The 14117-nt window shown below is 36.6% G+C and overlaps 1 protein-coding gene across 1 annotated transcript in view; it reads left to right on the top strand.

The window, feature by feature from the left end:
• The window catches only part of LOC137394328 (uncharacterized), a 481712-nt gene that overhangs the window by 158823 nt on the left and 308772 nt on the right, over positions 1–14117 (top strand). The window lies entirely within an intron of this gene.

The raw sequence follows: 14117 nt of genomic DNA, 5'->3' as shown, positions 1-14117 counted from the left end.
AGGGAGCTGAGATAACATAGGGAGCTGAGATAACATAGGAGCTGAGATAACATAGGGAGCTGAGATAACATAGGGAGCTGAGATAACATAGGAGCTGAGATAACATAGGAGCTGAGATAACATAGGGAGCTGAGATAACATAGGGAGCTGAGATAACATAGGAGCTGAGATAACATTGGGAGCTGAGATAACATAGGGAGCTGAGATAACATAGGGAGCTGAGATAACATAGAGCTGAGATAACATAGGGAGCTGAGATACATAGGGAGCTGAGATAACATAGGGAGCTGAGATAACATAGGGAGCTGAGATAACATAGGGAGCTGAGATAACATAGGGAGCTGAGATAACATAGGGAGCTGAGATAACATAGGGAGCTGAGATAACATAGGGAGCTGAGATAACATAAGAAGCTGAGATAACATATGGAGCTGAGATAACTTAGGGAGCTGAGATAACATAGGAGCTGAGATAACATAGGGAGCTGAGATAACATAGGGAGCTGAGATAACATAGGGAGCTGAGATAACATAGGAGCTGAGATAACATAGGGAGCTGAGATAACATAGGGAGCTGAGATAACATAGAGCTGAGATAACATAGGGAGCTGAGATAACATAGGGAGCTGAGATAACATAAGGAGCTGAGATAACATAAGAAGCTGAGATAACATAGGGAGCTGAGATAACATAGGGAGCTGAGATAACATAGGGAGCTGAGATAACATAGGGAGCTGAGATAACATAGGGAGCTGAGATAACATAGGGAGCTGAGATAACATAGGGAGCTGAGATAACATAGGGAGCTGAGATAACATAGGGAGCTGAGATAACATAGGGAGCTGAGATAACATAGGGAGCTGAGATAACATAGGGAGCTGAGATAACATAGGGAGCTGAGATAACATAGGGAGCTGAGATAACATAGGGAGCTGAGATAACATAGGGAGCTGAGATAACATAGGGAGCTGAGATAACATAGGGAGCTGAGATAACATTGGGAGCTGAGATAACATAGGGAGCTGAGATAACATAAGAAGCTGAGATAACATAAGAAGCTGAGATAACATAGGGAGCTGAGATAACATAGGGAGCTGAGATAACATAGGGAGCTGAGATAACATAGGGAGCTGAGATAACATAGGGAGCTGAGATAACATAGGGAGCTGAGATAACATTGGGAGCTGAGATAACATAGGGAGCTGTGATAACATAGGGAGCTGAGATAACATAAGAAGCTGAGATAACATAGGGAGCTGAGATAACATAGGGAGCTGAGATAACATAGGGAGCTGAGATAACATAGGGAGCTGAGATAACATAGGGAGCTGAGATAACATAGGGAGCTGAGATAACATAGGGAGCTGAGATAACATAGGGAGCTGAGATAACATAGGGAGCTGAGATAACATAGGGAGCTGAGATAACATAGGGAGCTGAGATAACATAGGGAGCTGAGATAACATAGGGAGCTGAGATAACATAGGGAGCTGAGATAAAATAGGGAGCTGAGATAACATAAGAAGCTGAGGTAACATAAGAAGCTGAGATAACATAGGGAGCTGAGATAACATAGGGAGCTGAGATAACATAGGGAGCTGAGATAACATAAGAAGCTGAGATAACATAAGAAGCTGAGATATTATAGGGAGCTGAGATAACATAGGGAGCTGAGATAACATAAGAAGCTGAGATAACATAAGAAGCTGAGATAACATAGGGAGCTGAGATAACATAGGGAGCTGAGATAACATAGGGAGCTGAGATAACATAAGAAGCTGAGATAACATAACATAGGGAGCTGAGAGAATGTCAAAAAATAAAGTGCCTCAGAGGGTGAATTTCTGAATAAGTGCCGAAATTTAAAAAATGACTATGATAAAATTGTGACTGTGACCATGACAACTTTCTCATAGTTTGCTATTAATCAGGTGTTATAGAGATATTGGGTTAGTGATAAACCTAAGGTAGTTGTAAAAAATATTCCCCAAGCATAAAAAAGTAAGCGAAATTAATTGCTGAGGTAAACTATGTAGCCTCCTTCTCAGCCCTTCCTTCCACCCTGCTCTAGTGTAACAGACCATAAAAATTATTTCGTCACTAGGACATCTGCTCACACAGCTGAACTGCCATTGTACAGTTTTAGTCTAACTTGAGAAAAGATTAAATTGGGGCCAGAAGATATATAAAACATAATATAACTGTAGAGTGGAATTTATTCAAGTTATGATAATTCAGGTATAACAAGTTACCAGCTGACTTCACGCTCAGTCAGTTTTCAGTTTCTGACCCTCAGAGACATAGCCTCACCTCACTAAAGCCTACATAGGTGGTGTATGCATGTTATCGTCTCACAAGGATGTTAATTCTCAAATGAAGACTACTAATGAGCACGTGTTTCTCGTGTTTGCTCATGGCACTGTTTTCATTGCGCACACTCATGAGGGTACGCAGTTATATTGTGCAGGAAATAGAAGATTTGCTAAGTCGGTTAAATCCTTCAGACTTGAAATAAACATCACAAAAATGGAAATACTGCTCCAGCCTATCCCTGAAGTACATGACATATTTGTCAGCGTATTTACCTCAACAATGAGCAGCTAGCCAGTGTCAACAAGTTCAAATATCTTGGGTTGAAAGTCATGAGTAGCAACAAAATGGATCATGAGATAAACACTAGGATGTTTTTCAATCCCTTTTGAATGAGCAAAGACAAAGGTGTGATATGACAAGGATCTGATATCCAAAACTAAATGCTATGTATATCATGCCATTATTCTATCTTCTCTGTTATATGGAGTGGAGAACTGGCTATTACAAAAAGCTAACTGGTAAAAAATTTAACATGCATACGTTGAGACATCTGCGTTCTGGAATTTCATCCTGGATGAAGATATTCTAGCTCAAGCCAACCTACCTAACATGTATGAAATTTTCATCCGAAAAAATCTAAGATTGGCTGGCCATATTAACAGAATGGAAGACGTCAGGCTACCATAATAGCGCTTTTTTCACAACTCAGAGAATGGGTTCACGCTATTGGCAGGCAGCGACTAAAGTTTAAAGGCATGGTAAAACATTACCTACATTACAAGATGATACTCATTTAAAGTTGACATTCTCTGAGCAGAAATCGAGGGCCAATGGAGAAGTTTGGTCCATCAGAAGTTGTCTTCGGGTAACATAATAGGCATCTATAATAGACTGCTGCAGAATTTATTTTCTTACGCTAAATTGCTGTTCATTTTAGCAGTAAATATCAGTTCATGCTGCTTACAATATTCATTTCAATCTAATTATTACACTAATAAATCCATAAAAGCCTTCACAGTAAAACAAGCACTGTTACCAATTCAATCAAATGTCACTTGAATATTGAGCATAGGCACTACAGATGAAGAAACAAATGAGGGTGCACAAGGGGTATTTGTTAGATATTTTGTGTCAGCCTTTTAAGCAATCTTACTTACCTCTATGCACCACTCCTTCTTCATCCTACATACTAGCGGTCTTAAACACAATCACTACCCACTCACTGGTTTAACATGAAGTCTCAGTCTCACTAAATAATTGCTACTGTAATGTTTGCTACAACATCTTTTGACACTTTATATTACATTACAAACATCTGGTAGCTGTCATCTGTTATAAACTGTTTGCACTTGATATTATAATATAAACATCTGCTAGCTGTTATCTATCTACAGGTGTCTATAACTTACATCATTTAAGCAATAGCCTACTTCATAACATTCTCACCAGAGAGAAAGGGCTATCTGAGATTAGCCTGTGAGGCAGAAATCTTCTGCAGTATAGTCGAAAGCACTGCCTTGCACTCCTTACATAGATAATGTATAAATTAGATTTATGAAGCAATTATTTGTATAGAATTTCATTTTCTGTCAAGTGTTATTAGGAGACAACCGAGGCTTTCAAACTTTTAAACTAGCAAATTAAACACCAGGCATTCAGATGAAAGCCCGGCGTTTAATTTGAAAATTTGGCTCTTATATTTGGCTTTCATCTTACAGTATGAAGGCAAAAAAGATGAGCAAGAATGCTGAATCTGAGCCAAGGCATACAAATCAGAACAATAAGGTTTGCACAAGCACAATCTGAGATGCGAAAACTAGAAACTATGTTGGTAATAATATAAACACAAGGGATCTATTATCTGTAAAGAACTAATAGAATGGTTCACAAGAAAATGAATCTTACACAGTAAGCTACCTAAAATGAAACAAAAAACATTAGTGTCATTTGAGTGCCCACACCTGGGTAGACTCTCACCGAAAATTTTGTCCGTCTCACTGACTCAGTCAATGATAACGCAAACTATACCCTACAAATATTGTATTACTATATTCTCATTTAAAATTTGTGTGGATTTTCAACTGACACTTTTTTATTATCAATATTGTTTTACTATTGATTATAATTAGTTGAATAGCCATATTATAGATAAATATATAGATAAGTAGTCAATACTTCACCTGCTATTGATATTATGTACACGTAAGTCCTACTATTAAAGTAGAAGTATAATATCCTGAATATAAGTCATAGTGACCATGAAAACCTCTATAACAGAGTACTGTAGATAATCATATGGTACTTTCAAACCAGATAAAATATGTTATAATATCTGGTAATCTCACTATTTCATGATCTTTTGATAAAGGACCCCTCAAACTCATTCTAAAGACATCAAAATATGAAGCGTCAAAAGGAACAAACAAGCTGGAAAGAACGGAAGTTAGATTACTGAGACAATATCAAGATGGCATTAATTAGTAAGAGCTCAGCCAGTTCTGTCAAATACAGTGCCACCCTCTAGTTGAACTCCACCTTTATTGGCCACCCATTTTACACACAAATATTTACTTGACGACAGCCAATAGAACTGATGCTGTTGAACTAAGTTGATTTAGTTTCTGCACAAAACTTATTGTTTAATACCATATAATAAGAAAAGAACTCATGATGTTGAATTAAAGACAATTGTATAAAATGCTACTTACATGTAATTTACTATGTTTCTTTCATTAGAGCTTTATTTCGTGGTTTCCAATCAACCAATGACAATGTCAGTTTATATACTGGTAATTTATGACCTGTATCAGAGCCTGTTGAAAAGATATAAACTGGTTGCTTGGTAAAATTGTAAGCCAAGGTTTTAAGCAGGATTTTTCGAACCAACCAGATAAACATTTGCTAGGAAAACACCACCAACTGACCTGACCTCATAGAGCAGTTTACTCAAGATACCAGTGTCACATAGACAGGTGTCTAGTGCAGCTGCCATAGTTAACAATAGCTGCTGTTAAGTGGTATTAGCTGTTCTAAAATCTGCTGATATGAAATATCTCTGAGAATAGTCGACATTTGTGAGAGATAAAAGTCATAAATTCATACACAGTAATCATTTCTTCTTTGATACTCTAAATATTGTAGATTCAGTATATAAAACTTCAATGATCCTGATTTGTATACATATGGTAATACACTGCCAGTCTCTTGTCTAAGGTATAAACGCAGAGCTCAGAGTTCATTGATATCAAAGTTTATAGTAGCGGCCTGGTATATGTCAGTGATGAAAAGAGAATATTTTCCACGAATATACACTGTAAAAACTGTCAGACTTAGTGCGTGTGAAAAGTGAGTGATTCAGTGCAGTGACTGCTTGAATAATGCATAATATTAGGCATTGGATGAATATTTTTCTGCAGTCCGAAAAACAATGCACTTTGTTAAAATATCCCCTTCTTTAAAACGCACTGTGATGAACTAAATATTGAATTAAATTCTCAGGCAATGCAATGAAATCGCATTCAGTGTGTATTTTGCCATTACCTATCAGTATATTACAATGCGCTTAATGCTTAAACATTGCACTTTGTATATAAAGCTAATGCGTATGATGCGTTTGTGATCCGCTTAACAGCGCCGAGTGAATTAAATTAAGATAAACACAATGAGTGCATAGAGAGCATTGATAATTATGCATTAACTGTTTATAATTTTTATGCGGTGAGGGTGTAGGCTTCAGGCATTTATGCACTGCTTGTGTTAACTAAATAAAAACTTGATAAGCGATTAAAATTTTGAACAGTAATGCGTCAGCTGCATTAAACTTGCAACACAGCCATTGCATTATTAGCAAAAATTTATGCACTGGTTGAATTGTTTACAAAAAAAACTCACTACATGCTTAATAGTTGTCAAATAAATAAGATACAGTAAACAGTCAGCGCATTAAATTTCCACATTTATGCAATGGTTGTGTGATTTTGTACTTGAACTCAATAGGCGTGTATAGTTGAGAATATTAATGCATTGACTAGTTTAAGTATATATCAAGGTAGTCAGCGTCGTTTGTTTTGAAAGCCTATGAGCTGAATGTATTATTTACACTAAACCTCAACAGATTACCAGATGTTCAAATTCTGACCTGTCAATGTAATAGCTCATCTTAATTTACAATGCGATCAATTCATTAGGTCTGCACTAGCTCAGGCCCTAATCACTTTATCTGAATTGGAGTTGTCCCAATTTGAAATGGTCACGTGACCATTTCGAGTGGGGACAATTCTATTGCGGAATCCTACCTTTTTTCAATTGCTGTTTGCTGGTAATATCTGATGAGCATGGGTCTACATCTAAAGGATTACCAAACTTTGTTTTCATAATTACCGGTTTTCAACATGTCAAAGGAAGACCTTGACAAGCAGACACCAAGTGGTTAAACTTTTAATATGGCCATCCTCTGATCTACAGGTCTGTGTTATTATAGTAAGTGATTATATCTCGTGTGTATAATCTCAATGGCTTTAAGAGTTGGTCATTTTGCGAGATGGTCAAGGGCAGGCAACATTTCCAGCTGAATTACATCCAACATGGAGTAGTTTGAGACATGGAAAACAACACCAATATTTGAGGTGAACTCTGCATATGTGATTCCGTTTGCGACAAACCAAACCCTTGAAATTTTTTCCGCAAAAGAAAATTAACTATTTCCCAAAAAAAAAACCAAGGTATATTCAACTTTACAAAATAAGACTTGACAATTTCTACAGAAAAGTGATACGGTTGATAGGGATGTGGAGAGCGGTAGACATAATTGGAATATTCCAATTGAATTGGAAGTTAATAAAACGGGTTAGTAATTCCTCCAACTATTATTAGTTTTTTAAGGCGACAAAGTTTTTCATTTCCCTAACTCATAAAGCGAACCGATTGGTTGAATAATAAAACCGATCATGTAATGTTTTGGGGGAGTTGCCCCCTCTCGCCTTTCGAGTTTAACTTCCTCCATCGGGAGTTGTTAACCCTTTGGCAGGTGAGCTCTGTTATCACCACCTACTAGTATTACTACCATTACCCTGTGTATACTTCTTCACTATGAAAATCAATTTGGTATTTTCACCATAGCTCCACCATTCTTGAAAAACTTTTATTTAATTCAAAGATGTGAGCTGTGAGCGAACTACTATAAATAAATGCCCCGACTCACACGCCCCTCACAAGTGTTTTATGTCTGCTACGTTAAACAGTTGGTAATTATAAATTGTCACTGCTATTATTATTTTAGAGCCGCAAATTTTCTGCAACCTAAATATAGTATGCAACTATTGATAATTGAACAAAAATATTGTTCTCCTGCTTTGGCGGAATTGTCCTCTCTCGCTTTTGATACTAGTTTAGCGACAGCATGTTTAATATCATTGGCCACTGCAAACAAAGTTGGCCAACTCCCAAGCAGCTTAGCTTGCCCATCACCATCTGTTAGTATATTATTATTACCATTAACACCCTGCGTATACCCAAACTATTCCCACTTCGCAGAGAATAGTGCATTTTACCCTAACTTCAACTTTCTCGCAAAAAATTATCTTCTTCTATTCAATAATGTGAATTGCAAGAAAATTACATACTCATAGTTTTCAATAGACCGCAAAACAGTAAACCAGCTGGTAATAAGTGTTATAGCATTTTAGAGTTGGAAATTTCACACCACTAACATAGAGTGCAGCTATTGATAATTGGTGGAATTGTCCTCTCTCGCTATTGCTACTAATTTAGCTAGTGTGGATCGTTCATTTTAACTTAATTTCACAATTAAAATCTCATTTTTCATTTTATCGACAATGGCTCGGAAAATATGCAATTGTGATAATCGACAAGTCGGCAGTGCAGTGCAGACCAGGACCATTGTGACTTCACCAGCCCATGTATCTTTTTTTCTTTGAAGCATCGTAAACCCGCTTCAATTCTTTTGAAACAATGTGAACAACAGGCATACTGCTCTGCATTAAGATGTCCTAAGATTTTTGAGCCTATCTACTAGTAGAACTAATGTGAAAGTGCAATTATCTCTCGATTAGTGGCGATCATTAGTGGACCTACGTATTCTGCAAAAAGGATGGCTTGCTCCAAAGGTTTGCCATCTACAGAACTAAGTTTTATAGTTGTGCTCACCTGAGAGTGAAATTTTTTTGGCGTATGAGGAGTTCTTCTTGTAGTCTATTTCTGACATCAACTTGACACAACCGAGAACGCGTCTACTGTCTGAAAATAGAAATAATATGTTGATTTAATTGACTTATTTAGCCTATGCTACACTTTCACCACACAAGTCTTATTAACCATCAAACTGCCGGATACATTCTATAAAGTGGGTTAATTCAAAGTGCAGAGTAGATGTAGATATTATATTATAAATACTGCCCTGCTACCGCTACCGACATGCCAAGATAACTTCTGGTATATCTCTATTTCCTTGTTATGATTACCATGCTGATCCGAACACACGGGGTTGGGAATCCAAGCGGTGACCTGTCATATCATGAACAAAATTTCCATAACTGGCGTCAATTGATATATTTACGGGCAACGAAAATGCGGCCTCCTTGCACAGAATTGGAGGTTCAATATTATCTACCCTTGTAAAAAGGGGTAAGATACAAGAATATCTAATAAAAATTAAGTTTTTTTTAAAGTTTTTAATCACAACTAGGATATTGCAATGGGAGTGGTCTGCCTAACCAACGATATTGTTATTTTTAATTTTAAAATATGTCATGAAAATTCATACCGGTATGCCATTTATTGCATTTATCACTAGCAAAGTAAATGTATAAGAATTACCAACAATAATGACCCATGCTCATGATTGGATTGAAGAACATTGACTGCTGTGGAAATGTTTTTTTTTAATTTAAAAATATATATTTGATGTGAGTAAAGATAGCTCAGAGTTTTCATGCAACTCTCATTGAATCGTGAGCGTCATTGAGTACTATGATATTACAATAACGATTGATAAGCCTCAAAGTCAAATCCTAATATAAAGCTAAAATAAAGCTATGTCTTCCCAAACCACAGTTAGAAGCTCAAGTCGTTTCAGTTACATAAAAATATCAATGTAGGCCTAAAGATAATAAATCTATGTTCTTGAGTTAAAAAAAATAGGATTATCTAAGCGCTTACTGTCGGCATCACAGGTTTTCTGTTGGTATCCTTGATCCTCCACTTAGCTTATCTGCCACACATTTCCTGGCGAAATCTGAAAAAATATCACGTCTCATACAATGTGGCTTTAACTAGTATACATATAGTACAGGGTTAATCTCATCGGAACTTCAAGTGAACACTGTGTTTTTTCATGTTCTTCAGAAAGATAGAAAATTTTTAGTCATTATTCGTTTGGAAACAGCAAATAATTCTAAACGGTTGTCGCAGAGCATCTTAGAGAGGGTTATTATATTTGTGCAGTTTGGCGTTGGATTTGATGTTGACAGCTTTTTGCCACTAAGGCTAAATTTATTGCATAGCTTTCTCAACAAAATATTTAAATTATAAAAATCATAAAATTATAATAATAAAGCGGTGCTGTTCACAAACTAAGAGACGCAATGGTATATAGCTTTATCCTTAGTGAAATCAACCTGCATAGAAATTTGTATAATACTGAAAGTATCAAGGAGTTGTCAGCACAACCACATTACTTTCTAGCTTGTAAGATCCAAATGGAGCCAAAACTGACGGTGGCAAGTCAGTCTGGTGAAAACACATTACATATTGCAGCCTTATATCTCTGATGTTGGCATGCGATATTTTTTCTGATACTGTCAGCACCGCAACATTCCCATATTCTCAATGGCAATCAGCTGTCGGCTTACCTACCCAAACTGCAACACTGTTGGTAATGCAAGTCATTTGGAATTAATTAGCCTGGACAAAAATATCGAGTGGTAAATTTAGGAGGTACTCCTAACTGCTTGCTCCAAAAATAGCTAGGTAACTCTGTTTAGAGGGATATAATATGGTTTATAATATAAATAATTAATAACAGAGTTGCTATCCCATGAAGAATAACCGGTTAACTGCAACGGGCGTGTAGGCTAACACAAAAGGTTTGTCAAAGTTTTTTGGATCCATCATACCTCCTAGCCTACACTGTGTTGCTTATTCAATAGTACAGACACCTATAATCTTACTGGCCCTGACTATTGGTGTAAAACAAGCTAATACGTTTGTTAAGAAGGGACAAGTCATACCGTTACAAATAGACCCTTTCGCTCTTCGGCTCCATTGACTCTTTAGGGTTCTTGTAAAACTCTGTAGGCTTACGATGTCATAGACAGGTGTTATTTGCCCATTGATCATAAATTTGCTCTCTGATGGTTCACTGAAAAAGTTATAAAACCTGTATTTTTGATGTCTCAAGATTATTTAGCCTTTATTACAGCCGCAGGGGAAAGCAGTTCAGATTAGATTTTTAAAATTACTTAATATTTGGATTTTGGAGTATTACTTTTTAGAAAAATGTTATTTGAATTTCGGTTATATACAGCAGTTGCAGAGATTATTGAAGGCCATTAAATAAAAAGAAAAAATAAGGTGTTTTGGTATAACAAAATAAATTTTAGTGAGACACGATTAGCCAAAAGTGGAGGGTTTTAATGGTCGCCAAGTCTGATTTTTAATTTTCTCTTTGGAATGACGATGTTTAAAGAACACTCCTTCTGACATCAAACTGGCTTTTACCGATGAAAATTTTAATGCTTCTTTGACAATCAACCACTTTCAAAGTGAGTTATTCGCGTCGTCGGGTATTCGAGAACTTCTGAGATTTAACTTTATTTGACGCCAAGGTTGGCTTTATGAACGAAGCTTTCTTAATGGATTTTATATAATGAAATGGTTTGGTGCCGTTTTGCTGAATAACAGTGGTCTGAGGAGATTTCAACTCATAGGTCCCACCAAGGCTTATATTAACCAACTCATAATCCTTTTATGGCCAAGCTAGGGTAACAATAGATATAATAACAGTTGAGGGAAATCATAAACTCACAAATGGCTGGGAAACTGTGGGAAACGCACATTGAATGAATGACCTTACAGTGTCAGTAAAGATATTGTCAACAAAATAGGAATGAGCGCCAACCATAGGTGCCAAGTAACCGTGATTTGAAAAAGTGAGGTTTTTAGCTTTTTTGGATTTAAACGACTGAGGTTCATACCCTACACCCTGTAAAACTTTGAATGTGTGTCTAAGGACTTCTCTCATGCCCTCTTTCTGATAGTGTATGACACTCTGTTAATATTATTGAATAAAAAAATAGCTAATCGCGTGTGGAGAGGAAAATTTACCCAAAATATCAGAAATATCCTTCTCAAAAAGGGAGACTTGGCAGCTATGGCGCCAACCAAAGTCCAAAACTGAGTAACCAAAGTTGGGATAGATTATAATCATTAAAACTGCTCCCAACACTTTTCCCGTAATATAAAAAAGCTGCTATGTGGATTACCAATTGGCATAATTTAGAATTAGATGCATGATTATAGGACTATTAATTAGTGGTTTAATCCCGCCTCATAATGAGCCTCATATTCTCTTCGATGCAAGATTGTAGAGCAGCTTCCTTGATGAGTCTACGGAGATTCGTTGAGGAAACGAGCAAAGTGATGGGTGCGACAAATTTCATTTTTCGCTTTTCATTCCTCACCATCCACTTTGAGGAAAATTCTAAAGTAATATTTTGTCGAAACAATTATTAATAGCAAAAAGCTGTTTACATAATGCCCCACTTGATTATTGGGAAATATTTTTGTATTTTTCACAGTAGCCTTCATAAAAGCACTGAGACTGGAGTAGGTCTATTAGACTTTGAGCTTTCGGAGAGCCATTTGTGGTTATCAGTAAAATGTGTCTACCAATTGGTAAATTGACTATAATTACATGCGTAATCAGACCTATTAAAAATAAAATTCAAGTAAAGCATAAATAGGCTACTTAGTTTTTGTGTAACCTGTGAAATTTAAACCTTTGCTCGAACTTCAAGGTGCTGGGTTAGCCTCTCAAACAAAACGGTGCAGCATTGGCATGCACAACTGATGTCACAACTTTCAAAGTTATTTTATTCAATTAAAAATCCTATTCATAAGTCTTCATTCAAAGGATTATTTTAATTGTCCTAAGCTAAGGTAGAGCTCTATACCTCCATCTCTTCTATTATACTAGCCATATTGAGTGGCAACAAAATTTAGAGTGAGTAATAGGATTATCATTATGGCTAACCTGGCACCACATTTAAAGTGAGTTATTTATGAGTTATTCGCGTTGTCGGGTATTCGAGAACTTCTGAGACATAACTTTATTTGAAGCCAAGGTTGGAGTTATTGACGAAGCTTTCTTAAAGGCGAGAGACATGGAAAGTATTTCGGCACGGTTTTGCTGAATAAATGGTCCACAAAACACTTAGCCTGTATTAACCAACTAATAATTTGTTTATGGCCTAGCTAGGTTAACAATAGATATAATAATAACAGTTGAGAGAAATTATAAACTCTCCAATGGCTGTAGTTTAAGTGACATAAACTGTTGGCAGTTGGCTGTAGTGGCATTCCATTGGGTGGGTGGTTGATAATGGAATGCCACTACCACCAAGTGCCAACAGTTTATGTCACTTAAAGTTAAACTACAATGACTTAGCCTGGGTAGGCTCTTCTGTTGAAGAGCCTACCCAGGCTAACAATGACTGGGAAACATATTGAATAGGATTTTGAGTTAGCTAAAAAGCCGCTAGTCTGTAAGGCATTGCTTTGCTGGAAAAGATATTTTCAACCAAATAGTAGTTGATGAATGTCATCCAAAAACGACTTAAATTTAAATAATCAAGATTGGAATACATCAGTGATAAATATAATTATAACCAGTGTTAGAAACAGATTTACTTTTTTGGGGAAACACTGCGAGGCGGAGGGGTACACGTCCAACACTGTGGGAAAATCCACTTCGACACGCGTACAAAAAAGCTCAAATTACAATTTTTACAAGAATTTTTCAGCAAAATAATGAACTGTACATGTATATCAATAAAAATAGATAGAAAACATCACTGTATGATCCAGATCTCTTTGTCGTAAAATGTTTTGTGAAAGATCTAATAGCAACAAAAAGGAACAACACAAATAACTGATTACAAATCAGGGCCAGGGAATGCACCTATGCCGAGTTTATCTCCTTTGAAAATATCTCGGGGTATTGATGTTGCTGTGTATTGCTGTGTATTGCCTCATGCCTAACCCTGCTGATTAAACTATTAACCACTCAGTCATAACCCTTTCTAAAGGTATATATAAAAGACCATAAAATTATGTTAAACCAAAACAGTTCAATCTTGGTCATAGAATTTCCTTCACTCACAGCAGCCGCTGCTGACATTTTCCATTGCGGACATTTTCTACATAGCTTTGACACAATCGCAATATAGCTAGACCATCGGCTATTTCTTAGATACCTTTTAGGCCATGGGTCATAATACAAAAAGTATCATTCAAATATGGACAAGAAGTCGCCCATGAAAATAGGAATCTAAAGCAGGCTGTGCTGTGAATCAACCATCAGGTCGTAATCGACTACTCTATATGATGGGTTGTTATTAGCACAGCAGTACGGATGATGGAAAAGTCACACAGCTAGGGTGTTAGTAGGATAGGCTATAGTATGAAGCAAACTTGATTTGTTGACAGTGAATACAATAAGTTGCACAGAAGGGGTGGGTGGGGGGGGAGAAAAATAAAAATGACTCATTTCGAATCGCTTGGTTGTGA

Source organism: Watersipora subatra, chromosome 4 (genome assembly GCF_963576615.1).
Source record: "Watersipora subatra chromosome 4, tzWatSuba1.1, whole genome shotgun sequence".
In the NCBI taxonomy this organism is placed as follows: domain Eukaryota; kingdom Metazoa; phylum Bryozoa; class Gymnolaemata; order Cheilostomatida; family Watersiporidae; genus Watersipora; species Watersipora subatra.
The sequence above is the reverse complement of the archived record's forward strand: the minus strand, read 5'-3'. Positions and strand labels throughout refer to the sequence as shown.